Source organism: Dendrobates tinctorius, unplaced genomic scaffold (genome assembly GCF_039654945.1).
Source record: "Dendrobates tinctorius isolate UK_male_01 unplaced genomic scaffold, ASM3965494v1 ptg000008l, whole genome shotgun sequence".
NCBI classification, from domain to species: domain Eukaryota; kingdom Metazoa; phylum Chordata; class Amphibia; order Anura; family Dendrobatidae; genus Dendrobates; species Dendrobates tinctorius.
The window spans coordinates 18835550-18852943 of record NW_027361676.1 but is presented as its reverse complement, the minus strand read 5'-3'; the positions used below and the strand labels follow the sequence as shown (position 1 = coordinate 18852943).

At 42.1% G+C, this 17394-nt stretch overlaps 1 protein-coding gene across 1 annotated transcript in view; it reads right to left on the bottom strand.

Annotated features, from left to right (window-relative positions):
- Positions 1-11990, bottom strand: part of NPY2R (neuropeptide Y receptor Y2) — a 133077-nt gene extending 121087 nt beyond the window's left edge. The window contains exon 1 of the mRNA XM_073576426.1: positions 11753-11990. The gene's annotated coding sequence lies outside the window, so the exon portion shown is untranslated. The remainder of the gene's footprint in view (positions 1-11752) is intronic.
- Positions 11991-17394: the final 5404 nt, after the last annotated feature.

The following is a 17394-nucleotide window of genomic DNA, read 5'->3' as shown; positions in this document are numbered from 1 at the left end:
TGCCTGGAGCCCATGCCAGGTAACACAGTGTACATGTCAATTCCTGCTCCAGGCCAGAAAGGGGAGCTTCCTTATAAATTCTGGCCAGCAGGTGGGGTTAGTGAGTCAGAAAAAAGTCAGCTGAGAGAGTAAACAGGAGAATTGTAATGGAAATGGGAGCCTGCTGGAGCTCATGACATGACAATGAGAGAGGAGAGTTGGCAGTTGGTCTGTGGAGAGGGAAGGGACAGGAGCAGAGACAAGGGCTCCGGGGAACTAAAATTACATATAGCTGACCCCAGAGCGGAGCGCTGATAAAAAGGGACGCCAGAGTTCTTGGCTGGGTGGGTGCTGTATGCCCTGATAGCCAAATCTGGAGGGCAGGGGACTGCAAGCTCACTGGTCATGCCGAACACCTGAAGGCATAGCACCAGACAAGAGCCCAAGGCTGACAGTGAAAAGGACAGTGCCCGTGATATAGGCTGACGCTGTCTGCCATACAGGTTAGAAAACATCATGCAGGAGAGAGTCACAGCTTAGCTACAAGCAGCAGGGACCCAAAAAGAGTTCGCAGAAGGAAGGTTGCCAACCTCACCTGGCAGGGTGGATCCCCTGAATGCCTCCAGGCAAGCTGGACTCAATCCGTCATCTGTAATTCGTACCACAGATTGCATCAACTTTCAAGTAAAAGGTGAAGAAAACTGCACCTCTCTGTGTCCTTCACTTATTCTACTATTCTCCTTATGTCCTTCACCCCAACGTTCACCACCATCAGAACAATCAAATATATTTGTCCTGGGGCCCCGCTCTACGCGTGCGGAGCTGAACCATCTTCTCTTCGTCACCATCATCCCAGTGGACAAAACCGCAGCGTCGGCCACCAATTGCAGATCACCACGGGTGTCGTCATGATTAAACACCACATAACTATCCTCTATTTTATAACACAGCCAGGGCCACGGAAATGGATCACGGCCCCGTGACCTCCCCCATAGAACGGTCCGGTTCGATTCCAGGTACCCCACAGCCATGGTGGGTGCGTCAGAGACACATGTATGCATACAATGTATGTGACCTTTTTATTTTAGGGCCTGCAAAGATCATCATGACAAGATGAGTCGTGGCTGGGAGATGTCGACATGAGGGTCTGACCAGATGGGGAAGAAACAGCAGAAAACTACTCTAATCAGATGAGATGTCAGCGGTAAGTTCCTGAATGTACCGTATATACTCGTGTATAAGCCGAGTTTTTCAGCACTTTTTTTGCTGAAAACGCCCCCCCTCGGCTTATACACGAGTCAGTTGTCCCAGAGGGCCGGCAGGGGAGGGGGAGCGGCGGGTGACAGAGGCAGGAGACAGCGGCTGTGGCTTAAGCCTGTGCTGCTGCTAAAGAGAAATTAATACTCATTTCTCTTATAGCACACACAGTGACACTCGCTGCCGCCGGCTTCCAGAAGACATCCTAATCACCCTCTTGCACGCCCTCGCAGCATCTCGTTGGTCCCGGCACCTCCGCAGTATCTAGTTGATCCCGGCACCGGCAGCTCTTCCTGTGCTGAGCTATCATGTGTCACCACTCATTAAGGTAATGAATATGCATGCCTCTCCACTCCCATAGGCGTGGAGGGAATATTCATTACCTTAATGAGTGGGGCCACGTGATCGCTCGGCCTTTCGAAGAGCTGCCAACAAGATGCTGCGAGGGTGCCTGGACCAACGAGATGCTGTGAGGGCATGTGGAAGGGGAGTAGGATGTTTTTTGCTTTTTTTAATAGGAACCATTCATACAAGGATAGGGGATAAGGAGCCATGCATATCAGGACAGCGAAGGGGATGCCATGCATACCAGGACAGGATGGGTTAGCCATGCATACCAGAACAGTTCGGGGGGGAGCCATGCATACCAGGACAGGATGCAGGAGCCAGGCATACCAGGACAGGATGGGGGAACCATGAATACCAGGACATGACGGGGGAGCCATGCATGCCAGGACAGGGATGAGAGGACAATGCATACACGGCTTGTACTCAAGTCAATAAGCTTACCCAGTTTTCTGTGGCAAAATTAGGTGCCTCGTCTTATACTCGGGTCAGCTTATACTCAAGTGTATACGGTAACTATTATTCTCTATCTGCACTGTGTGACTTGGAGTGATAACGTTATCTGTAAAATCCCTTAGGCCACATTCTCACATCTGTGTGATATGTCTGTGCGAGTCCAGGTTTTTTTTATCAGACAACTCACAGACTCGGACAGTTTTATAAATCCATTTACACACCTGTGAAAGTCACGAATCTGAGAATGAGATCCGTGAGGGGTAGGGGATTTTCCTGTTCTAATCCGATTTTGAGGATCAGACCAGAACATGCTCAATGGGTCTATAAAAACAGGCAGCACAATGACACTTCACAGATACAGGAATGTAGTCTTATTATGTATAGCACAGTCCCATGGTATATAGTGTACTCACTTATTGTGTATAGCACAGTTTCTTAATAAATAGTGTACTCACTTATTACATATATTGGCGTCCTTAGTTAAACTTTTTCTTTTTTCATTATGTATAACACTGTCCCTTATTACATACCATTCTCTCTAGTTATGTATGGGCGGTCCCTTATTATAAAGCTTCCTCTACTGCTATGTACAGTGGCTGGGAGTACTATGTCTTGTTATATATAGCACTGTCCCTTATAGTGTATTTTTGTTATTTTAGTTTTTCACAGCACCCTCTTTTATTACATAGTTACCTCTTGTTACATATAAAATGACTGCTGGTGGAGCAGCAGGTGACCAGTAGACCAGTTCAGATCTCCTCCATTAGAAAATAAGCTTTCCCATGCTTCAATAACCATCATTTCGTTATATATCTAACAGAAGAGGACAATATGTAGTGAAGACGGGGCTCTATATGATCTGATATGCAAGGGACGGTGCTGTACATAACAAAAGAGGGCAGTGTGTAATAAGGGATGGCAATATCCATAATAAAGAGGACTATGTGTAATAAAGGAGACTATAAATATATATGTGTGTGTGGTTTTATATATATATATATATATATCTGTCTTTTTTTTCAAAAACTGTGGATCAGGTGTTGCTGATAGCAGTGCAATACCAGTGAATGGGTGAATGGGTTTAACCTCGAGAGTATGTCAACATGGCTGGACTTCTTGTGACTTCCTTATGACGGTCGCAGTACCCTTAGGGTTGCAATGTGACCCCATTTATTTGGTTGGCTCTGCAATGTTGAAATTTGGTTGTACTACAAGTGTCATGGCCAAAGTTTCCATGTAGCCCCTGTCTTAACATCATTTGCCTAGCTCACTAACAACTTTCTGAAAAAGGATAAAGAGCCACTAAATGTAAAAAAAAAAATAAAAAAATAAATTGCATTCAATATGCATAAAAAATGACAAAATCTGTGACTTTTTTGATAGAATTCCAGCTTTGATTTCATAATGAGGCAGGAAATGAACAAGATAAAGGGGGAGATTATAGAAACATCTACTATTTTTTGTAAATTCTGCTTTTTTAAAAGACTGATTTAAAAACATTGCCCCACAAATAAGTATTGCATTTTTTTGTCAAATGAGGCAAAAAAGAACAATTTCTTAAATAAAATTCCTTAGTACAAATGCTGCTATGTGAGACATTACTGTTCTTGTTATCGTGCTTCCTGCTGTTCTTTAAATTCCCTCTCGGAAAGTTCACCAAATGTGTCTGCAGACACTGTCTATGTAGTATGGTGTGGCGGTGAACCCTGACAGGACAAGTACGCTGCAAGCATACAAACAATTTACTCCAGAGAGGCACAGCTTGATGGGGACAATGAACTGAAGCACAATCGCTTTAATACAGTAATTTAAAAGCAAACTGTTCATTCCATAGAGGTCTACTACAGAGCAGCAGTAATAAGAGCGATTATCCCCCTAAAGAGGTGAACAGAATCCATCCCAGAAGTTCTACTGACAAGAGGTTGCTCCCACCACACTAGTTGTCACCACCATGACAAGCTCGGCTCTCATGCCGGTCACAGCCACTCAATCTCTTTAGAATTGCTTCTCCTGGTGGCAAGAAGACAAATACAATCCAGTAACACAGCACTAACTTGGCGGGCATTTTGGTGGTGATTTTTCATAGCAGAGAGATTATGTACCTTCACAGGATCTAGAAGTTTTTAACCCATACACCTCTCCATTGTCCCTTTGAGGCCCACTTCTACAAAAATGACCTTAAAACACGGCTACCCTCTAAAAAGGTATAGAGAAGTAAAGTGAGCTCACCATGTCTGTAATTATTTGCTCCTGCTGGTGGATGGCGGCATGTGATCAACTCGTTGAAGAATTATATGAATTATCCAGCCCATCAAGAAAGTGAAAAATCTCTTAATTTCATACATGCATCAGTTCTAAAATCGACAGTCACTTGGGTTCCCATGAAAGGCAATGAATTATGCACAGCTCTTAGTGAAGCCCGATAAAAAGAGCATAAACTAACCCTCAATGCCTTCCCTGCCAGAACCAAGCTTCTTGACTGGAGTGGCTTGGAGAGGCATAATATAATACTACAATACATATTGCATAGGCAACAATACTCATAAACAACAGTCTTAAACATTTTATAAAGATAAAATCTTGATTAGAGACCACTGGCATATCAACAAATTATTCTGAAAACATTACAAGCAAATTATTTTTCAATATCATTATGTGATTGATATATACAGTATCATGCAAAAGGTTTAGGCAGGTGTCAAAAAATTGCTGCAAAGTAAGAATTATTTAAAAAAAAAGAAATGTTATTAATTTATGTTTATCAGTTAGCAAAATGCAAAGTGAATAAAAAAAAAGAAATCTAATTCAAATCAATATTTTGTGTGACTTCTCGTTGTCTTCAAAAAGCACCATCAGGTCTTCTAGATACATTCACTCACAGTTTTGAAGGACCTCAGCAGGGATGTTGTCCCAAACATCTTGGAGAACTAATCACAGATCATCTGTGGATGTAGACTTGTACACATCCTTCTTTCTCTTCATTAAATCTAAGACACATTCAATGGTTTTGATAAGGGCTCTGTGGGGGCCATATCATCATTTTCAGAATTACTTGCTCTTCGTTACACTGGACAATATGTGGCACCCCTGAGGGTTCAGTCGCCACAGAGGTACTGCACCTCCTCCTGAGGTATAGTACCCCACCATTCAGGTAAGGTGGAGACACCTGACCACACTCCAACACCTGCATCCCACACAACATAGTAGTGTAATACCGAACCAAAGGAAAACCCCGAAATCGTGGTCAGGATAAAAATATATAAAAATAATAATAATAATAAAATCATAAAATATGATTAAAATACCTTTATTAAATAATAGTGGTACATATGAATAATAAAATACAAAAGCATCCTGATGAAGGATTCAATCCGAAATGCGTGTCGGGGCTGTGTTGCTCGCTTACCGGCGGTTCTTAAAGGTATACACCTTCATTTGTCTCTTTTCACTTCCCTGTTTACTGCACTCAGCACCTTGCACTTTATATAAATTTGTATCCAAACTTACTTTATTGTTGGTTCTCTGTTACACTTATTAAAGGGAATTTTATTGTTTCCAGTGCACATGTCACTTTATTGAGCCCATATATGTTTTTGGCTTTATTTAAACTTTATGTCACTCTTATATAAGGCAAATATATGAAGGGAGAAATTGCAATTATATCTTTTTATACATAAGGACCGCTGTGTTTGCATTAATAACCTATACAGGTATATATATCTTTAATAATATGAGCGCACAATGCTCTTGTATTTTATTATTCTTATGTACCACTATTATTTAATAAAGGTATTTTAATCATATTTTATGATTTTATTATTATTATTATTTTTATATATTTTTATCCTGACCACAATTTCGGGGTTTTCCTTTGGTTCGGTATTCAAGTTGTCTCGAATGGTCTACCATTCTTCCACAAGCACCCATTTAACACGGTAGAGATAGTTATTTTATTTATACTTACTGTCCAATAATTATATGTATATATTCTATTCTATTTTCTACGGTGTTTTGTGGTATTACTTACAACCAGGTTAGTTGAATATTATAACATAGTAGTGTAGCAAAGCACCTTTGGTGGCTCCCTGCTTGGAACACGAAGAGTGCTGGGAGGTGGGTGGAGCTTAGTCTGCACAAGAGAGCGGGAGATTATTAGGACTAGGTCAGTCTGACTAGGTCAGTCTGTGAGAGAAGATCCCCTGAGTGGGACAGATGAAGGAAGTGCTGCAGCAAACCTCAGTGACCTGGGTCTGTGGCACAGGAAAGAGACGTTAAGAAAGCCTAATTCTCCATAAGAAAGATTGATTTGTATGGAACATGAGAAGAAGAGAACTAAGGATTAGGGTTAGAGCAGAGCCCTTCCTCAAGTTCTCAGCGCATGGCCGGGGTCCTGTCCCCGAGGTTGTATGGATACTAATGGTCCTGCGACAGACACCGGAGGAATAGAAGTTGTTACCACTTTATTCCCACACAAGACTTGGGGGCACAACAGCAACGAGAGTGAGCCGGGACTTAGTAGCAAGGAGTCCCTGAAGCAGGCTACAGCTGTCTGCCGTACAAGTAGAGCTCTAAGAACATCTGAAAGGAGGAACTCCAGTGTAACTCAGTACTGTGAGTGCTTCACTATGAGCGCTAAGGAGGGAGACGTTCAGAAAAGGCACATATGTTGGCGGAGTGGTGGAACGGAGTACTTCATCTTGCCTGGAGGTTGGCTGAGCTCCTGACCTGGAGGACACAGCACGGATGTGGGCATCTGTATACACAACAGACTGTGAGTAAAGCTTTGGAACTACATGCCCTGGTGTCCTCCACTAATTCCTGCGCCAACACACTCAGCACTGCTACATCGCTGTGCTTAACACTGTACCATTACGTCTCCTCCCTATCTCTCCATCTACACTGCCCTGGGACTACAGCCCTGCCTGTGGAGGGCTACACCATCATTGCTGCACCACACCATCTGTCCCAGAGGATCTTTCTGCAGCGTTGGCTTAACATCTTCATTGCCGAACACCACAGGTGGCATCACGAATCATTCACTAATAAACTTTATTCCATCACTTCATCCCCTTTTACAATGGACGCCCAGGGCCACGGACCGGGTCACAGCTACCGTGACATCCCTCATTGAAATCCACCGGGCCCGGCTCCGAGTACCCCACTGCCCTGGGTGAGGGCGACCGATCCACAATACTTAATAGTATTCGCTGTATGATTGAGCTCATTGTCCAGCCGCAGAATAAATTGCAAGCTGATCAGATGACTACCTAATGATATTGCATGATGGATAAGTATCTGCTTGTATTTCTTAGCATTTTGGACACCAAGAAATGACAACTTTCAGAACTGTGGTGATGAACCAAGAAAACAGTGCAACGGATGAAAGACACATAAGAGGAGACTTAATAGCTGTCTACAAATATCTGAAGGGATGTCACAGTGTAGAGCGATCATTCTTATTCTCATTTGCACATGGAAACACGAGAAGCAATGGAATGAAACTGAAATGGAGGAGATACAGATTAGATATAAGAAAAAACTTTTTGACAGTGAGGGTGAACAATGAGTGGAACAGGCAGAGGTGGTGAGTTCTCCTTCAATGGAAGTCTTCAAACAGAGGCTGGACAGACATCTGACTGAGATGGTTCAGTGACTCCTGCATTGAATGAATGAATGGAGCGGCAGGGTGCATCATCGACCTGCACTGCAATGATAGGAGGCTCTTCAGAACCCCGGTTCTCAGGGTTGCTGATTGCCTCAGTGGTTGGATAGACACAGAGAGTGGATCATTTTCAAATTTGAGAATAAATCTTTAAGGATGGATTCTGCACTTATTATCAGGCTTAAAAAAGAACTGTTCAAGACGCATCTGTCATGAGAATTCAAGTGATTGTGGAAGTGTGAAATAAAAATACAATTTTTTCACTATCTGGATGTGCTGGACAATTAATATATTACCTCTAAAATGGTACAGTAGATTATAAAATTAAGCAGCAAGGATTTTATAACCTATTTTGATTCTGAAAGATATAGAAGTTAAATACGTAGTCCATCACTCAGTAGGTGACCATTGAGGCTATTGATTGACTGCAGTGGTCACATGCTAGTAAAGAATGTCCCAGCTGGCAATCTGTCAACAAAAAAGGCAGGAGACTATAGACGCATCTCCTCTGTAGCAGCGGGGGATTGACTGTTGCTATTTTAACACATTTTCGCCTCCTTTTTTAAAAAAAGACTCAAACAACTCCCCTCAACTAGTGACTTTTGAATGACTTTTGACTTTTGAGAGTTAAAAATCAGTAGAAGCTGGTTTAGAAGTGAACCAGATTCTGCTAATCTAGATTTGATCTGGGTGTTGAAGCAGGAAGAGATTTTATCTGTCAGCCTCCACCCTCCAATCACTGAAGTTAAAGGGAACCAGTCGCCGTGAAAATCCACTTGAATCTGCAGGTACCATGTTATAGACCAGGGTGAGCTAAGCAGACTGATATACTGTATAGCATTGTGAGTAAAGTTTCTGTATACCCTGATTTTTCATCACTATATCCTCTGCTGTTTCTGGGATTTTTGGTCCAGTGGGCGGTCTGATTAGTGATTGACAGCTTTTTCTGTATGCACATATATCCAACGAAATTGGCCAATCACTGATAGGATTGTCCAACGGACTGAAAACCCCAGGAAGAGCTGAACTTTAAATGATGAAAACTCAGGTTGTACTGATACTTTACTCCCAAAACCATATATCAGTCTGCTCAGCTCCCCCTGCTCTATAATATGGTGCCTCCAGATTGGACGGCATTTTCATAGTGACGGCTTCTCTTTAAGGCCGGGATCACACATGCGAGAAACACGGCCGAGTCTCGCATGTTAATACCCGGCACTACTGCCGGCACTCGGAAGTGGCGCCTGCAGCTCCATGTATTGCTATGCGGCCGCACGCTCCCATCCGAGTGCCGGCGGCAGTGCCGAGTATTAACATGCGAGACTCGTCCGTGTTTCTCGCACGTGTGATCCCGGCCTAAGAGAGCTTTGGAGCTGATGATTGTAGTGGATCTGCTGAATCCTTTAATCATCATCTTGGTGTCCAACAGGATAAATGAAAAAACTTTCCCTGCCTGATGACTTCACACTTTAGGATAATAATTCAGATACCAATAAATGAAACTTTTTCTTATGACAAACATTCTTTAAATGTAATTGACCATGAATAAAATAAAGTAACATTCTAGGTATCAATGAAAGCGGAGGTTTAAACAGATCTCATTGATCACATACATCCGGACACTTATATCTGTTTATTTAACGCTGTTAATCGAACATCCAATATATATACAGAATGTTTAAGTAAATGTTTAGGGTCATGGCGTATACCATACCTCTATGCCCCTTGTTATACATGACAGCAGTGATAGATTTACTACCCTACACTTACTCCTCGGAGCTGTGGTCTAGCAGCTTCCTTATACTATTGACAGGAGTGTGTTGATTTTCTATAGCAAATTAACCCTGAACAAGCACAAGCGTCCACTAATAGCACGGTTCGCTAATCTCGGGCTATTACATAAATGTTTTATAGGTAATCTCGGGCTATTACTTACATGTTTTACAGGTTACATGAATGCACTAACGATGAACACAGTAGGACAGGGGAGTGAAGTCTCCTCTCACTCAGTCACTGTGGGTCACTTTTTAGACTTTTGGGGTACAGCACGTTCACACTGTTTTTATGTGATTATTTTTCTAATATTTTTGGTGCATTTTAATCTTTTGTGCATTTTTTCTCCGACTCTGAAGTCAAATATGGAACATTTTTTTTAAACACAAAGAAATCAGAAAATTACAAGTTGTTTCTTTCTCCACTTGGGGGAAAAAACCACATGGAAATAAACAGCACCATGTGCCCGACAAGCGCATGTTCTCCTTATTCAAAGAGCATTTGAAGTTGTAGATTTTGGAGCAGAAGATGTTCTGAAATTTAGATAAAGTCTTTGTGAACAAACCCTTGAGGTCCAGACACTATTTTTCTGCATTTTGCAATGATGTTGTGTTTATTGAAACAAGCAGAATGTATCGATATTATGGATAGTCATAGCTAAAAGTGGTATTTGGATATGGTTTTGATTGCTAAAATTTTTCTACTATGATTAACAGTTTGTTTGGTTTTTCAGATGTAACTGAAACTTAAAAAAACGATCGTAAGATTCTATTGGCAGCGACGTGTTGTCTGTGATTTTCCATAGCACTGCAAATGCACGTCACCTTTCCTATAATATACTGTCATACACACATACCTGCTTCTGAGAGTTCAGTAGAAACCTACTGCATTGCCTACTATGTGCAGACATTGCCATTATCTGCTCTTCTTACATTCTATGGATATGTTTGGCTTATGCTCTCTATAGAAATGCACTGACTTCATCTGCCAATCCCAAGAAGATAACAAAAATAAACAGCAGTGAAACTTGTAACTTTGGCATAAATTCGGAACAGAATGGGAATCATGTCAACTCAAAACACATGCACATATGAACGGATAGAGATGGTAGATAGATACTGTAGATAGATAGACAGACAGACAGACAGATAGATAGATAGATAGATAGATAGATAGAATATAATAAATAGATATTAGATAGATAGATAGATAGATAGAATATAATAAATAGATATTAGATAGATAGATAGATAGATAGATAGATAATATGATAGATATGGGATAGATAGATAGATAGATAGATAATAGATAGATAATTAGAATATGATAGATAGATCTATAAATACATAGATAGATAGATAGATAGATAATTGGAATGTAATAGATATATATTAGATAGATAGATAGATAATTAGAATATGATAGATAGATCTATAGATAGATAGATAGACAGATATAGATAGATAGACAGAAAGATATAGATTGATAGATAATTAGAATATGATAAATAGATCTGTAGATACATAGATAGATAGATAGATAGATAGATAGATAGATAGATAGATAGATAGATAGATAGATAGATAATGGAGTGCTGCCTTTAGCTAGATAGATTGATAGATAGATAGATAGATAGATAGATAGATAGATAGATAGATAGATAGATATGGGATAGAGAGATAGATATGGAATAGATGGATAGATAGTTAGATAATTAGAATATGATAAATAGATAGATCTATAGATAAATAAATAGAATATGATAGATAGATCATTAGAATATAATAGATTTGGTATAGATAGATAGGTCTAAATAATTGATGCAGCTAGATAGATATCTGATTAATAAATAGATCTAGATAATTCAAAATATACATATGGTAGATACAAATATCTGAATAATTAGAGATAAATACATAGATAGATAGAGACATACATAGATAGATAAAGAGCTAATTACAAATATACATATAGTAGATAGCTAGGAATCTGAATAATTAGGGCTAGCTAGGAGTGAGCAATAGCTAGTTATTGTATTGGATACTATTATCTTTCCAATAAATGTCGTTAACTCTGTGTATGCTGCATGCTCCCATAGCACGGTGCTGGGAGACTATAGTTACCATCTATATGACTGTGATGGAAAAACAATATTGACACAATGTGGAATAAAGAGCTGTTTGTACAGTCGGATGGGTGCAGCCCACATTAACCTCTCCCAAGTGACATCTGCCAGCCAGGCACCCAGTCCACCCCACAATACATAAGATCAGAACTTACAGCTGTGGAAAGTCTCCGTCACTCTTCTCCAGAAGACAGAAGATGCTGCCAGGTGACAGTCCACATCCTCCTCCTTCCCCAGCCTGCACTAGCTCTGCGCACACATTGATGGGGCACACTCCTCCAGCCGGAGCAGATCTGTTCCTCTGCTCGGAGAACTGCTAATTAAAGTCCTTGGGAGTGAGGGACGCAGACGAGGGAGCCAGTCAGTGCTCACTCCTCCTCCTCCAGCCCCTGCAAGGTGAGGAGCATGCTGGAGGTGATCACCATCCCCACTCCTGGAGGTGTGAGCCCAAATCATCAATGGGTTATTCTTCATCAATTCACCAGAAGGTCTTATTGTCTTCCTTAACCCTTTCTGTGGCTGCCCAGTGTCTAGGTGCTGTGGTGTAATCCTTTTCTGTGCTATGCACCTAATATCTGCAGTTAGGGCTTCTGCAATAATAGCAACATTTGAGAGAAAAATTGAAATTTAGGTAAAAATACCATTAATGTTTTAGGATTGGGTTTCCTTTGTTTTGTCATTAACCTTCGGTTTGTAAATGTTGGAATCACATCAAATCCTGTTTGCCTTCACATATCCTGTGTGTTAATAAAAAATGCATAATAGACAACATGGTCGCTAGTTATTTTTAGACCTCAGATGCAGACTTGCAGTTCCCGCTTACAGCTGATTTTGCAGGGGGGGCAGCAGCTAGCCAGGGATTTTTTCCTTCAGTGGTCAATTCAGAGGAAATGAATTAATACAATTTCTGCTTCTGTCACCAGATGAAGAGCCTTTCCTACAGACTGGCTTTCCATTCTGGTTATAGGATTCTCCATGAGAGGGTTTCCCTCTCTATAACGGCTATATGCTATAAATAGGGCATATTGACAGGGGTTGTCTTCAAGGGAAAAACTCTTTAAGGCAGGGATATCAAACTCAAATACACAGAGGGCCAAAAATAAAACTGGGACACAGTCATTCGGCCAACCTTGATATTTCGTTTAAAAAAAATCTACAATGAAGGAAGTTTTTCCATATAATCAAATATAACAATGAACCTTTTCATATGGAAACAAACTTAAAGGGGTTGTCCCACAAACAAAGTACATTTTAATTAATACATCTTAAGTCAGATCACATGATTGGAGAGCATTGTGTATTTCATCATGGGCAAGGGCGTGCACAGAAATCATGCCCCATAGCATAAGTTCACATTGTGCCCCCTCCCTTAAAAAACTTTAATATTTGATGGGGCACAGAAGATCATATCTCACAACTTTGCAGCCCTTATTGAAGCCCCTAAATTGCCTTTTCATTGCCCCCATAAAGTATGATGCCAACAAACTTTCCCCCAAATAGAGTATGATACCGCCACTGTGAATTCTTTCACAGTAACCTCCACACACACACAGAGTGATGGCCCTACTATACCCCTCCTCAAACCCTAGGCAAAGTTTGGCGACCCCAACACAGTATGATGCTCCAACTGTGATCTCCACACAGCCTCCCACACAGGATATTGGGCCCCAGATAGTCATTAACACAGTATAATGTGCCCCACATAGTCTCCCATACCGTATAATGGGCCCAACATAGTCCTCCATACCGTATAATGGACCCAACATAGTCTTCCATACAGTATAATGGACCCCTTATAGTCTTCCATGCAGTATAATGGGCCCCACATAGTCCTCCATCTAGAATAATTGGCCCACATAGTCCTCCCTACAGTATAATAGGCCCCACATACTCCTCCATACAGAATAATGGGCCATATATAATCCTCCACACAGCATAATGTCGCCACATAGTCCTCCATTCAGTTTACTGGGCCCCACATGTTCCTCCATATGGAATAATAGATCCACATAGTCCTTCATGTAGTATAATGAGCCCTTAATTAAAAAAATAAATACATCTCTTCATTCCACCCCTGCTCCGGTCTTGGCAGTGAGCACTCTGAAGCTCATTACTGCTTGGCACAACAGGCGTGCAGTAGTGACATCCAGGATGCAATAGAAAGTGCAAATCGCGGTTGGGGGGTTCCGTGCCGGCATCACAAGCCAAATATAATCACCCGGTGGGACATATTTAGTCCATGGGCCTGAGTCTGACATGCATGTTTTAAGTGGTTCTCCTTTTTTACCTCTTACATGGTATTACCTTCATAATAGAAATCAATGCCAAGAAAAAAGCTAGAAGGGGACAGGCGCTTTAATGTTACACAACTTTAATGTTAAGCAGCATTTTATCCAACTCTTCAGTTGGACTAAATTATAAATACCTGACCTACCTGTAGGAGGCGTCTTAATATATAACAGCTTGCACCTATTCACACTTGGAAGGTGCTGGTCAGGTTTTTTTGTATAGCTATTCATAGGGGGGTGTGACTCCTTCTGCCAGACACTTCCACTCCTCTCGTTAACCTGCAGGTGTTCTCAACCAGTTCTACCTGCCCATTCAAATTGTAGGCTTGCAGCCCAGGAGAGACATGTTTGTCCATTATAGTAGGTTTTTTTTAACCAGAAAGTGGCATATACAGTAGGATATGGAAGGGTTTAGACAGGACCCGTCAGAGAAGTGTCACCTTGCCGCGGTTGACGGGCACACATGAATTGGCCAAATCATGCGCTAAGAACCTTCGCTTTTGTAAGTACATCTTGCTGAGGGACAAAGTGTTTGGAAGTTGTTATTTCCATTGACATCATATGTCTTGGCATTCACAGGGTGCTGCTGTGCTCTTTTCTTATATGTTTTGCAGTCACTGCAGCTTGCACTTATTCACATTGGAAGGTGCTGGTCAGGTTTTTTTGGGTGTGTGTATATATATATATATATATATATATATATATGAAAAAACTGAAGGCAGCACTCCTTTTCAAAGAGTAAAAAATGTGGCTTTATTTCAGACCCACATGGTTGGCGACTAGAGTTGAGCGAAACAGGTCGGTCATATTCAAAAGTCGCCGACTTTCGCTGAAGTCACATTTCATGAAACAATATCCGACCATAGCGTGAGGTTGGCCACGAGGTCGGCGACCAGAGCGCCAAAGTCGCGTTTCAAAAGATGCTTCCAGCGCCCTTTTTCAGCCAATGATGGAGGACGCACAATGTGGGCAACGCGATGACATAGGCATCGGTCACCACCATCTTTGAGAAGGGCATGTAAGTGATTGGCTGGCTTTGTGTGGCTATAAAAGGGCGTGAACGCCGACCGCCATCTTACTTATGCCGATCTTAGCATAGGGAGAGCTGCTGCTGATTCTGTAGGGAGAGCATTAGGCAGGGAAGAAGAACCAAAAAACTGCTTCTGCTGTTAGCGATTTCCACTTACAACACAACACTTTGTGTGCAGTGACAGGGGAGGCTCTATTTTTGTGCATCAGCTCTGTTGGTTATTAGGCTGCCTTATAAGGCTCCCTGATAGCTGCATTGCTGTTTGCACACTGCTGTGCAAACTGCTTTTTTAAAAGCAAAAATACTTTTCTTCCTCTTTTCTGCACAGTTACCAAGCATTCATTTTTCCACACTTTTGTGTGTGCACTGTGCAGCAGTCCTGCTTATTAGGCTGCCTGCGTCCATACTTGGACTGAGAGCATCATTGTCAGCGTCCTCAAATCTCTAATGAGATCCAAAATCTCACCAATCCAATAGACACCCTCCACCTTGTCATTCACCATCCAATTTCAGCCTGTTACATTGAGGTGTAAACTCTGCTGGGCCAGAGACAATAGTTCTGCATCCTCAAATCTATAGTGAGATTCAAATTTTCACCAATCCTATAGACACCCTCCACCTTGTCATTCACCATCCAATTTCTGCCTGTTACATTGAGGTGTAATCTCTACTGGGCCAGAGACAATAGTTCTGCATCCTCAAATCTATAGTGAGATTCAAATTTTCACCAATCCTATAGACACCCTCCACCTTGTCATATACCATCCAATTTCAGCCTGTTACATTGAGGTGTAATCTCTACTGGGCCAGAGACAATAGTTCTGCGTCCTCAAATCTATAGTGAGATTCAAAATCTCAGCAATCCTATAGACACCCTCCACCTTGTCTTCACCATCCAATTTCAGCCTGTTACATTGAGGTGTAATCTCTACTGGGCCAGAGACAATAATTTTGCGTCCTCAAATCTATAGTGAGATTCAAATTCTCACCAATAGTAGATACACCTTCTACCTTGTTTTACAGTACCATGTAGCTGGTGGTATTTTGGGTACATTTTCACAAAAATGAGCAAGTATGGTGGAAGACGCCATAGAAGTGGGCGGGGGTTGCCAGCTGGTCCCGATGGTGGTGGTGTTGCATCTGTTGGTAGTGGCAAAAGCACAATAGCACCTAAGGCAGGAGGTGTTGAGCCTGCGCCATCGTCTGGCTCCACAAGGTCTTGAAGGCTCTCTTTTCTGGGAGTAGGTAAACCACTTTTAAAGCCGGAGCTTCAGGAACAAGTTTTGGCTTACATTGCTGACACAGCCTCCAGCTCTCTCGCCGCCTCCTTCTGAAGTTTCAAAAAATAAAAGCACTGAGTCGTCATTGGAGGCTCTTGGTCAGGAACAACACCTTTCCTTGTGTCCTTCACCCCTACCAAAAGTGAAGGATGTGGCAGGCCACACTACCGATTACTCCATGGAGCTCTTTTCACATACCATGCCTGTTAGCAAGTCAAATCGTGAATTCCCCAGTCCAAGATGAATCTGACATGGAGTGCACTGATGCACAGCCACTGCTAGATTTTTCTGCTGGTACATTCACTTAGAGCACTACATTGTCCTCGCAGTGTAATGAGCCAGAATCTCACCCTGATGAAACTCAGGTGCCCCTTCCCGCATACTATACCACCTTACACGGTGACACAGAGGAAGGTGCACATGAAATTGAAGAGGAGGTGATGGATGACCCAGTTGTTGACCCAGATTGGCATCCATTGGGGGAAGAGGGTGCCGCTGCCAATTGCTCAGAAGAGGAGGAGGAGGATCCGCAGCAGGCAACGACATCGCAACAGCTGTTATCTGGCAGGACCATAACAGTCCAAAAACGTGTTACAAAAACCAAAAGAGTTGCAGGACAGCTTGGCCAGACGGTCAAATTAGCACAGCGTGCAAGGTCTCAAAATGTCTTCCATAGTAGGAAGAGTGCAGTGTGGCACTTTTTTGAACAAAATCCTAATGATCAGACAAAAGTTATCTGTAAGAAGTGCGCAAAGACCTTTAGCCGAGGGAAAAATCTGAGAAATTTGAATACCAGTTGCATGCTTAGACATTTAACCACCATGCACTTGCAAGCGTGGACGGACTACCAAACCTCACGTACCACATGTGCACCTGCTTCGAATGAAGGTAGTCAGCAACGCTACATCGCTTCCCCCACTGTAAGCCCACCGGTTAGCACACCACCAGCAGCAAATGTCGAGGTATCGTTGCAAGGGCAAAGCAGTCATAAAATCACAATGTTATTGCTACGAAAGACTGAATCTAGGTCATCAGCAACACCACCAACACCATCACCAACCCTCTCTGTCCGCCATGTCCACCGCTAGTTCAACCATATGCAGCTCTCAAGTCCAGCTCACCCTACCAGAGACTCTGAGTAGGACAAGAAAGTACTCATCTTCTCATCCGCATACACTGGCTTTGAACGCCCACATTGC